A 12,340-nucleotide genomic window follows, 5' to 3' on the forward strand; every position below is an offset into this window, starting at 1 on the left:
AAGTAGAAATACATAATCAACTTTCAAATGAAATTTTTAGGAGCATGAGCCATCCATCCAAGGATTAAGAACCGAGCTTTCAAACTAAGAAATAAGAAGAGAGAATTATGTTTTTTTCTTAAGGGAAGACGGTGGATTTGAATGAAGGAAATGCCTTCCTAATTATAGAATTTTCCCTGGCACTGCCCATTTGCTTGTTTGCACCGCTCAGCAGCTAACCAAACTCTTTAGCATTGGTTTGGTCACTTGGTCAAGTAGCTTGGCACCTCCTTAAGCTTGACCCACCAAGGCTAGTTGTGAGCTATGGGACCAGCTATGTTGAGCTACTCCTGAAAAGCCTATGGTGGGCTACTTGAAGTGAGGTCATGCATGACTTCATGGTTTCTTGATGGATAAGTTAACTCTAGGTGCACACCACTGAGAACACATGTGGCACCGCTAAGCTGCCTGCTTGAGCAGCTTTGAGATGTGGCTTGGTGCTTGCTGACCTGGTCAGGTGTTTGGTTCACCGCTGAGCACACATGTGGCACCGTAGAGCTACCTGCTTGAGCAGCTTAGGCGTGTGTGTCGCTTGTGTCTGGCCGTGTCAAGCTTGTGTTCTGACCGTGTCAGGCTTTCTCTGGTGCTAGGCTATGCAGTCAAGCAGGTCCGCTAAGCTGCCTACTTCAACAACTTGGTCTGTGCCAGGTTGGTTTGACTGAGCCAGGTTGGGTCTGACCGTGCTAGGCTGGTGTCCTGGTTAGCTTAGTGTGGCTTGGTACATGCTGAGCTGCCTGCTTGAGCACCTTGAGTTTGACTTCTTTTTCTTCTTGGACCATGATTCTTTTATTCTCTTTTCTTTTTCTTTCTAAATCCTATGAAACATATTAAAGAGAAATACCAGTGTTGTGAAACCCGAGCCGGACGTCAAACCGGCAGAGGTCCCGTATTAGGTTTAACCGGTTTAAACAGTTAAACCGTCCGGTCTGACCGGGTGATTTCGTACATAATTAATAATTTTTATTTATAAATATATAGTTATATATAAATGTAAAACTTTATATAATTAATAATTATGTATAATTATATTGAAATAATACTTCTTTATCTTTTTTTGGACCGTAGTAAAACAAAATATTATAACATTGTCCCATTTTTTTATTTTTAAGTGAGCCATACGGTTTACTTCCCGGGTTAATCCGGTTTAACCGGGTTTAACATGGTCGGACCAGATTTTTTCCGGTTCAAAGTGGTCCAACTCTCATTCGGTTAAAACGGCAAACCAGGGCCATTTTCAAGTCCGGTCAGCGGTCAGACCGGTCGGATCGCCCGGTCCGGTCCAGTTCCAACAACACTGAGAAATACAAACACAAATATACAAGTTGTGATATTTTATCCAAAAAGTATTGTTTTTAAGTTGGTTTTTGTCAATTATGCTTAAGTTAAGTGCCATAAAAGTTTATGAAATTTAGGTATGTTTGGCACTTATCAGTTGCTACGCTCCTTTCATATTCTTTTTGTCTGTCTCTGAAGTGAGTGAAGTCAAGCTAGCGTCAGCAAATCAGACATAAGCAATACACGTAAATCCCCATCCTTTAGAAAGACGATAGTGATTATCTTCCAGTGCTTTAATTAAGAGTTCATAGAGTAACCTATAAGAAAAAATTATCAGAATACCCGAATCTAATCTCTATCGGAACTTACCTCAACGACTTCAACTTCGTATCGGCCTTGGACCGAAAGAGAGTGAGATGGAATCCTTCAAAGATTTATGCAATCTTTCTAATAAATTAATTTCAGTCATCGATTGACTGTTATTCCCACTTATTAGGAGTGAAAGGCTGGAAGTTATTTTTGTAGGTTGACTCATGAGTTAGTGTGCAAGACCGGCTCTCCTCTTTCTTGAATATTTAACAATGGGATTTTAGCTTTTCTAGATTTCCCACCAATTCCTTAGATCCATAGTCTTAGAGCTAAAGAAAGTCCTCTAACTAATCTAATCCCCCGAAGGAGAAGGCGAAGTTATCTTTCCTGTTCTATCAATAATAAGGTAACGAAGGAAATCTTTCTTTTAGGAATAATTAATGTGAAGACGTTCAGCTACCATAAAATCAGCAAACTCCTTCTTTCTCTCTTGCATGAGATCCTTGCTATTGGGGATATTTTTATGAAAATAAGACAGAAGGTAGTTTACTTGGTTACTTGTTAGAGTAAGGAAGAAAGAAGGCTTACATGCAGGGACTTAGAAAAGGGGTTATTCCTTTTAGCTAGCTTCGTCGGACTGACTTCAGGTTCTAAAGGAAGGGTAATGACTACCTTTAACTCGCTCACTCGGGCACAATACCCTCCATCTAAAGCTTCCCATTAATCCATTTAATGCGGCTTAAAGGATGAGCTAGCCCTCCATAAGACATATATGTAGTTTTCAAAACAACCAGTTGTGGAAGAGCAGTTAAGCATCAAAAGATAGGAATGGAATAGCTGATCTTTACTCCTATGGGCACTCTACCTCTTCTTGTATTGAAGGGAATTAACTCACTCGGATGAAGGCATTCCAGGCAATCAGGGAGGAAACCAAGTCAGTCAAACGGTAGCAAGCCAGTTCCCTCCGACCAGTCCTAGTCAGCCTCTTTCTTGTCTCAGTTGTGCTCTCTAAGAGCCCCACAAAAGGAAGAAGCTTGTACGTATAGGGGCAAAGCCACAACAGCGTATGGGAATTGGGATGGGATCATGCCCATTATAGTAGCGTGAAGCGATAATAGAAAGCGGACAGTCCTAGATCCGGTCCATGTGAAGTCGGTGATTAAACACCTAGATTCAGATAACTCTTCTCTTCATGTGGCCCAACAGGTTAGGCTTTTTATATTAAAATAAGCCATGTTGGGGGAGTGCATGATCCGCGGGATTCAAGAGTCAACAAGACGTAGCAAGTAACCCGTCACATATAGGATTGTCCTGATAGACGAATCATATGCGCCCAAAGATCATGGTCAATCAAAGGTCAAAAGGCCATTGAAAGAACGAGCATAGTGGCCATTTCATAAGCCCAGCAGACTTAGGCTTCTAATGGTTGATCGCATTCCGCAACTATAACAGATTCACCCTACCCTAGGGGTTCTTCCCTCTTGTCCTCGGCAACTAGCAAGTTTATCCTTCATTGGACAATCTCATGCGTGAGGATGACTCTTTCAAATGAAAGAGCCAGAGTCTGCCTTAGAAGACCTTCTCTTCTTTGGTGCCATCTATGTGAGAGGCATTCCTCAACTTCTGGCCCGATATCTTCTTGTCAATTTCAACCCCTCTTTTGTTCACCTAGAACTTTAGGAAGTTTCTTACTGTTATGCCAAATGCATATTTTTATGGGTTCATCTTCAAGCCAACCGTGTTCTCACGCTCAAACATTGTCTTGAGCTCAGACAAATAACCCAAAATAGGGAAAGACGTCACAACTACATCGTCAATATACACCATCTTTACGATGTTGAAAATAAAGTAATGGAAGATGAGGTTCATTTCTCGCTGGTCCATAACTATAGTGTGATTCGGACTGAACGACATCACCTGCCAGCATAATAGTCCGTCCAACAACACTCGGACAACGGAACGCTGTTCTTACCTCGTCCTCTTTGGAGATGAAAAGAAGGTTATACCCTACTGTCCATGAATGACAGAACTTATTGCCCATAAGCTCTATCCACTAATATATCAATGATTGGCATTGGGTTCTCGTCTTTTTTGGAGGGGCAAAACGACAATAGATAAGGAGATCTAATGTGAACCTTGACGCTTGACGAGTGATAAGGGTAAGGTAAGGGACAAAACCTATGTTGTGTGTAAAGATGCAACGAAGAAACCTCTTCCCGTCCCAATCGAAAACTGTGCAAAGATGTATGAGGATATTACATCTCGTAATGGTGGAAAAAGGAAAGGCTAATAAAAAAAGGTTAAGATTACTTAATGAGTTATGGCCACTAGTCATTCGGATTTCTCCTTATTCGTGTAAGTCTTCTCACTAGGCATTTAGCTAGCCTATATCTTCGCTTTCGCTTTCGTACTCAATTGTCTCTCTCCTTAGTCCGATCTAGCCTCTATTGATTGAGAGGGTTGAAGACTCCTTTTATTTGATTAATGCAATCATGAATTCCATGGAACTTTATCGATTCCAACACAACTTATCCTTTTGGATCTTAGAATTGCCTAGCTTGGTTGCGGGGGAGAAGGACTAAGGATCAGTCTAATGGGACCTAGAGGAAGGAGATAGAAGTTGTAGTTAGAGATTTGCAGGTTGAACTATTGACTGACGAAATTACTTATTAAGTTAAGAGTAGCTTAGAAATGTCTGGCTTGGTTGTGGGGGAGAAGGACTAAGATCAGTCTAGTGGGACCTAGAGGAAGGAGATAGAAGTTGTAGTTAGTGAATTGGGGTTGAACTTCTAACTGACGAAATTACTTATTAAGTTAAGAGTAGCTTAAAAATGCTCAAAGATCCCGCCTAGCGAGAAGAATTGCTGCTAGATTCTATACTAACACATTCTCTCCATCAAAGAAGGAAAGTCGATTCGCAAGGGCTTTAGGGACATAGCTATAAAAAGCAATCCACCCAAACCTATCACGTGTGCTTTAAAATACACAACATACTTTCCCAAGCCTTTCTCAAGCTATTATGTCTACTCCCAGGTACAAAGAGTTGTATATATAGCGTTCTCCTTCCTGCCTTGACCCTTTTGGCCAAGAGGAAATCAGGAGCGATAAAAGTGTTTTTGGTCTGCCCACCATTCATTTTAAAGGTATAAGGCACACAATTTGGTCATTTCTAAAGTAGTAGTGGTGGCTATCTCCCTATGAAGTTTGGGATCTATTCCAACTTTACTTAATGTAAATAGTTGATCAGATTCGTGAACCATGTTGAGTCCACGGGAAGATCTTCTAGTTCGGATTGCTAGCTTAGCTTCCCTTTTGGATACTACCATTTTCTTTAAATTTTATAGCTTACATCCAGGCCAAGTCCTTTTCTGCTTGTGGGAAACCAAGCTATTGATTCACCATGTGTCAATGTTATGGGTCCAATTCTCACTCTTTCATTGCTCTCTCCAGAAGCTTAACTTGTGACGTTCTGCTTTCTATCCTAAATAGATAAATAGGGAAGACAAATCAAAAGACGAGGCTGAGCATTAGCGATGGACTAGGTAACAAAGGGTGAGTGTAATGATGGTGCGAAGCAGAGAAGGAAAGTCAAGAGCTCTGTGGGCTAAGGTCGATATGCCCTTTTAGATAAGAGTGAGTAGGCCTAGAAAGCTCCTATTCCAAAAGAGAATGCTCTACATGAATAAAGTCAAGGCGAACAACATTAGTACAGGGGATGGACAGTCCTCCCGTTCAAGGAAGAGGAAGGGGGGAAGTCCTTGGCATTCCCGCCTTTCTGTAAAAAATACAATAAACATATAAGAGAAAAATACTGGCATCCTCTCAGAGGTCTAGCTGGTGAAGGCCAACTTAAGTACTGACTCAGCTTACTTAACTTAATAGGCTTACGGAGGAAAAGCCTAGCCCTTGGAGCCATACCACTAAGAAGAAGATCAGGGGAATCTCTACCATCAAGCTTCGAATCTGAGGTTGAGCTCTACCACTATTTTAAGTGGAAGTTGAGTTCGTCATATCTGTTGCCAATGACGTGAGTGATCGTTGACCCTTCCCCTTCTTATTGTTATTTGTGACGTCGAGTGCTTAAGTGAAATCAGCGTTCGGGAAGGTCATGGACGTTGGCCGTTATAATCTAGTCTACTCGGACCTCTACTTGGTCTAGAGCTAGCCGGAAAAAGAAAAGACTTAGCCAAAAAGAAGTACATAATAAGAAAATGCTTTGCGCTCTACCTTCGCTACTTGCTAGCCTAGAGCTGACCCTGGCTGTTATCAATAAGTCTACATCTAATTCTAGTTTTGAGGTTGCCAAAGCATTGAGAGATGGAAGGAATGCTCTATCTAACCGCAATGCTTGTTTGGCTTCTCTAGCCAAATTGATAAATTATGAGATAAATTCATCCTTCTTTCTATTTTTTCCCCGGGATATAAACAAATCTCTCCTACACCATACCTTGCCTATTCTTGCTCTGGAAAGCCTTACTCAAAGGCATGATCCTTGTAATCCAAATAGAAATGAATATGTGGCTAATATTATATATTTGCATGCGAAATAAGGTAAAATGTCCCTTTTGATAGCAGGTATGGTTTAGGGAAACTTACACGAATCAAGGATTTTTATTATCGATGCTTTTACATAAAAAAATTATTGTAGTGAATTAGGAGTTGGAGAGGCACATTTCCTTCCGAGCTCACATTAGATTTTCAGTGTATGCTTCCCATCTTTATCTTTCTACCAACAGGCAAATTTGTCCTTTGTGCTGTCTTTATAAACGTATTTTATCTTTTTCTGAAATAACATTATGTATAGAAAGAGAAATGATTCATCTGCACAATATAGAAAAATCTTATCTAGGCAAGATCTTATGGAACGTATTTCAACAAAGCAAAGAAAGTATGATCTGTCAAAATATCGATCGTCAGAGAAGCAAAAGAATCAATCTTAGGCCCAAATAATCCCATGTCTTTCTTGATTGGTAAACCCAATCGACGATTTACAACAAAATAGTCTTTCTTCCTTTTTTTACAGCAAGAAAAGAAGCAGAACTACAATAAAGCTTTCTTTATATGGATAACCAATCCATTTTAAAATATAATTGGGTGAATTTACCCTAGAAATGGGTAAACAAAAAGGAAAGATCGGAACATGGGAATATATCTGATACCAATACGAACTACCTATTTCAATTGTTGTGCTTTCTTAAATTGCATACCCATACAAGGGTTCAAGTTTCGATCGATATTTGTGGAGTTGATTATCCCTCTCGAAAATGCAGATTTGGAGTGGTCTATAATTTACTAAGTACTCAGTATAACTCATGCATTCGTGTACAAACTAGTGCAAACGAAGTAACACAAATATCTCCGATAGTTAGTCAATTTCCATCAGCCGGCCGGTGAGAGCGAGAAGTTTGGGATATGTTTGGTGTTTCTTCCATCAATCATCCGGATCTACGCCGTATATCAACAGATTATGGTTTTGAGGATCATCCATTATGAAAAGACCTTCCTCTGAGTGGGTATCTAGAAGTATGGTATGAAGATCTAGTGAAACATGTGGTTCTGAACCCATTGAGATTACCCAAGAATTTTTCTATTTTGATTTTGCTAGTCCTTGGGAACAGGGTAGTGACGTATAATTTAGAATCAGAAGAGGTCCAACTCTAGAGGATAGGGGACAAATCAATAGGAAATGATATTTTCTTTGTAAGAAGAAGAATCCACTTCTATGGAATAAAAGAGTCTCGCAAGAATTGTCTTGATCATCGGATGTAATTTTTTAATAGTAGGAATAAGTGTTATTAGTATGTTATAAGTAATGTTATAAGTAATGAATCTAGCTACAAGTCTCGATCTATACAAACGCACTGGGTTTTTTTTCATTCAGTTTCATTGATAGCAGAAGAGCCTGACTCTATAGGATAGGGCACTAGCATTTTAATAAAAAAAAGTCAAGGGGTCGTACCGCAATAGGCTGCTATTCTAGGCTCACTTTGCTTCTTCAAGCTTCGGCCCTTATTGGAAAACTAAAGCGCTAACGCGCCTTATATTTTTTAATTTAGTAAATCCTGGCAACCTTTTGTGCTAGACACTCACATTTTTTGTCATCTGGGTGGAAGCTGGCGGCAGGGCTTGCTTAACCGTATATATGGAATTGGGACTCGCCTTATATCTACGAATAGCCGCCTCACCTGAAACTGGTAGACAAACTGAGCCACCATGTACCCCTTTCGCCCATCGTATGCTATGGATGGTCACACTAGCCCCTCGATGGCCTGGCGAGACTTCCCGTTGACTATTCCTGGAAAGAAGGAAAGGCATCCATCCAAACTGATAGCATCCGAAAAGGAGTCTTAGCTTTAAGTAGTCTTTCCACGCTTGGCTTTGCTAGGCAGGCTTCCCCTTGTATGTCCATATTTCTTCTGTCATGTCTTTTGGGGCCTTTAGTTGGGGTTTGTGATTGTCCAACTACTTATCTTCCAATAGAAGGCATCTTCGACAAAGCAAAAGCTGCATTTCAAAATCCTTACCTTTCCGTAGCGGAAGTGATACGATGATCGATTGTGCTGTCATAGCGCTTGAAGGGGACCTTATTCACAAGATTCTAGCTCGAGCGTGGAAGCTTGCTTTTAGCATCAAATAGAGGAACTAGCAGACCATGATAGACAACTAAAGAAAGAGCGAACTAACTAAGCTAGTGTTGGTGCCTTTGAAAGATTATATGACCGAGAAGCTTTACTTACACAAAATTGTTAAGAGCACAGTAGAGAGCTCAATCCATTTTCGAAGATCACTTGGAAGTATGGTCAAGAAGAACAAAATCATTTTGAGAAGGATTTGTAGAAGTAGAAAAGGAAGAGTCACTTTTAACAAGACCTTCAAGAAGAAGAGCTTCCACTACGATCGGAGGTGCCTGGAAAAGAAGCACTCTCAATGACATCATATCGGTCTACCAACTAAGTCTATCAGGAGTGTAAGGCCTAGACTAGATCAGAGGGAGTGAAATTTTAAAAAAATTCTAGTTTGACTCGGATTCTTTGGTTAAGGAGCCCTTTGCTAGCTTAGGGGCGAAGAGCGAAGGGAAGGATTGAGAGGAGAGTCTAGACTACTTGGCACGCTTTCAATCATCTTTCGAGGACCAAAAGGTATGATAATAGGGAAGACTCTGATTCTAGAGATTCGAGAACCAGATAGGGATGCTTCTGATACAAGGGACAAAGCTTTGAGATAAGAGTGAAGCGAGAGTAATTGATAGACTAAGCTACAAAGGGACCAGCTTTCGAATTAAACTATAAGGAGGCGACCGAAAGTGGGCAAGACTAAAAGAAAAGGATAGGCATGAGGTAATTCGCCTGATATGCATAGGGATTAAGGTACTAACTAGACTGACAAGAGTTGGCTTTGCCCCAATAGCTTTAGTTGAACCAATAGCTTAATTGTAGGAGTGTAACTTTATAACTTCTTTCGCTTCCAAGGGTTCCATGTTTTCAAACAGGAAGTCAACCAACCTAGGAATATCTTTATCCATTTTGCAAGGGAATCCACTAAAACTAGAGGGGCGAGGTTCATAAGATGCTACAACTCCAGTTCCGAATCCATAAGAAAGAGGTGAGAGAGTAAACCAAAAGGTGAAATAAAGTCGGGAAAGGACCGGGTGAAAGACATTTGATCATTAAGGATGTGATCCAATGTCGGAGATGTTATAAGTATAGAGTAACTAGTAGCAATCTCCTGACTGGCGGGTAAAGGTTGAGATCATTTACTTTCCTGAAACCATTTCTTTGACATTTGAGGTAGTAGGCTCCTTTTTATCCTTTGTCGATGTCGAATAGACGAAATTAGTCTTAATGTCTTTCTTACCTTACTAGATTTACTGCTTTACTTACTTTTAGAAAGAGGGTAGGAACTCGATCCGGGAATCTCATTAGACTAGAATAGCTAGCCTTAAGCTCCGGAATCAGAATGGGAACAAGCAGGGTAACATATTGTCGTTGACCTTAGATGTCACACCACATTTCCTCTTCCCGATCCCCAAAAAAAGGAAGGAAGATGCTTCTATAGGTAGGAGCTACTTAACTTTCTTCGGCGCTCCCTTCGAACTGATATCCAAAGATTCCCTTTATTTAACAGGATGGTTTGAAATGGTGGTTTATTTCACGAAAAGCAAACATGAGATAATAAATCCAGTCTTTTACTACGATTTCAAATTGTTGTCCCGAATTCAATTTGATTATGTTTTGCCTCTTCCTCGGAGAAAGACAAACAAACAATTCCCAATCATGGTTTGTGCAGATCGGATCATCCATATCCATATAATATACAAAAAGAAGCTCCAAATATTTGATATCTTTCTCTTTGAATGAGATCTTAATTCTAGTGATGGTTTCATTATATATCTTATTAGATATCTTACAACTAGAATCCCTATTTTTTACGATCCAGTTCCTCCACCACCGCAAACCCTAGTTAGATTTAGGCATTATACACTTTTTAGTTATTGGGAGAACCCGAATACTCTCTTTCGGATCCAGGAAGATGTCATCTAACCTACAACAATGAAGGTTGGGCCTTTTATTCATATTATCTTGTCCCGTCGGGTCAGACAAGCGGCGAAACTGGAAAACTAACAATGCGTTTCTCCCTGTCTTTCCACTCATATAATGAGGAATAAATTCATCTCGGACATGACTTCCTCCGTGATCCATTTCATGAATCATTAGAGTGCGCATTTTGTGAGGATTTAAGGGCTATTCGAGTAGATTTATCCTCCACTTCTAGTCATCTCGTTCCTATCACTTTGTTGGCTGACAGCCCCTATCGCTAATCAAAGAGAGGTAGCGAATCGAATGAAGTGGCGGCCTTGAGCTCTTCTTCTTTCAGCCCTCTTTGCTGCAGCTATTTCATCTGGTGGTATACTAGAGTCGATAGGCCTTCCTAAAGGCTGCTCTTCTGCCTTACCCTTAAGTGAGGGCGGTGGAACTCTTATACTTTCTTTATCCTCTATCACTATGTCACAAAGTTGGGTAAGAAATAGAACTCATTGCCTTTTCTTCCATGCTAGAAGTGAAAGCCCAACCAAATTCTTGGAGAATCTATAGTTTCTAGTGTTGGGTGAGATGATGAGAAAACTCCACTCCTTGCTTCAGCCCTTCTTCTCCCATAGACAAATCGGGTTGAGGATCTCTACTCGAATAGAAGGCGCAAACTCATCAATGCTATGAAAACCCTTCCTTGCCTAAAAGTTGTTGTTTTCTCAGGTCGAGTTGAGGGCTTGAGCTTCTATGATTCATGTATTCTTGCTTTTTTCTGGCTGTCTTCTTTCTTTAAAAAAAAATAAAGGCCAGTTCTTGTGTAATCGATTTAGGCTCCTTCCTCTTATTATGGTTCAGCTGCTACTGATTGACTAACCTCAGTCAGGATCTTTGATCCCTACGACATGATCTCAGGCGATCCCTCTCAATTTAGTATAAAAGCTCAAGCTTCTCCACTAATTGATTTCAAAAGTAATTGAGTGGCTGAGTTATAGCTGCTTGAATACAAGATAGGCTTTTTCAAATCCCTCGAAGCTGGAACCAGTGCTATTGGAGGGCAACCGTCGCTACTCCTTCTCCACCGTTAACTGATCTGATGACCTTAAATGCTTAGGTCCTTCTTACATGGACTTGAAGTTTCACGCTTGAAGTGAAGCTGGAATGAGTTAAGGCTTGATAAAATGGACTTGAAGTCTCTGATATATAGGATAATGTCAGTTTAAAATCCATTTGGGTAGATAGTATGGCTTGATAATGTCAAGTTAAGGCTATCGCGAAGTAAACACAGAATTTATCTCAGCCTTGACTATGGAATAAAGTAAGTTATTTCATACTAGGTATTTGTAGCCGCCCTATTAAAATAAAATTAAAGGGCTAGAAGAGGTGAAATTCCTTATGAAAGGTCAAGTTGATACAATAGGAATTGCAATGCGAAGAGTTTTACTAGAAGAAATCGAGTGAACATGTATCACATGTGCCAAATCTGAGAAAAAACGACATGAATATTCGACGCTAGTAGGTATTCAAGAATCAGTCCATGAAATTTTAATTTGTTTGAAAGAAATGGTATTGAGAAGTAATTTGTATGAACTCGGGACGCGTCTATTTTTTGTCAAAGGTCCTATATATGTAACTACTCAAGACATCCTTTTACCACCTTCTGTGTAAATCGTTGATAATACACAGCATATAGCTAATATAACAGAACCCATTAATTTGTGTATTAGATTAGAAATCGTGAGAAATCGCGGATATCGTATAAAAACACTAACTAAATTTCAAGACAAAAGTTATCTTATAAATGTTGTATTCATATCTGTTGGAAATGCAAATCATAGTATTCATTCTTACGTGAATGGTAATAAAAAACAAGAAATACTTTTTCTCGAAATATAGACAAATGGAAATTTAACTCCTAAAGGAGCACTTTTTGAAGCCTCCCGAAATTTTATTGATTTATTTATTCCTTTTTTGCATGTGGACGAAGAAAACTTTAATTTCGAAAACAATCAACACAAAGTTAATTTACCCCATTTTACTTTTGATGATCTATTTGACAAACTAAGGAAAATAAAAAAGAAATAGCATTGAAATCCATTTTTATCAACCAATTAGAATTGTCTCCCAGGATATATAATTGTCTCAAAAGGTCCAATATACATACATTATTTGACCTTTTGAATAACAGACAA

General features: G+C 39.7%; 2 long non-coding RNA genes across 2 annotated transcripts in view; one reads left to right on the top strand and one right to left on the bottom strand.

The window, feature by feature from the left end:
- The window catches only part of LOC109350879, a 20,352-nt gene extending 17,891 nt beyond the window's left edge, over positions 1-2,461 (top strand). The window contains exons 2-3 of the long non-coding RNA XR_002108138.1: positions 559-566; positions 2,450-2,461. This is a non-coding gene — a long non-coding RNA (uncharacterized LOC109350879). The remainder of the gene's footprint in view (positions 1-558; positions 567-2,449) is intronic.
- The window catches only part of LOC109350878, a 15,188-nt gene extending 8,534 nt beyond the window's left edge, over positions 1-6,654 (bottom strand). Inside the window, exons 1-2 of the long non-coding RNA XR_002108137.1 lie at positions 6,645-6,654; positions 2,645-2,656 (exon numbers count right to left, since the gene is read on the bottom strand). This is a non-coding gene — a long non-coding RNA (uncharacterized LOC109350878). The remainder of the gene's footprint in view (positions 1-2,644; positions 2,657-6,644) is intronic.

Source organism: Lupinus angustifolius, chromosome LG06, assembly GCF_001865875.1.
Source record: "Lupinus angustifolius cultivar Tanjil chromosome LG06, LupAngTanjil_v1.0, whole genome shotgun sequence".
NCBI lineage: Eukaryota > Viridiplantae > Streptophyta > Magnoliopsida > Fabales > Fabaceae > Lupinus > Lupinus angustifolius.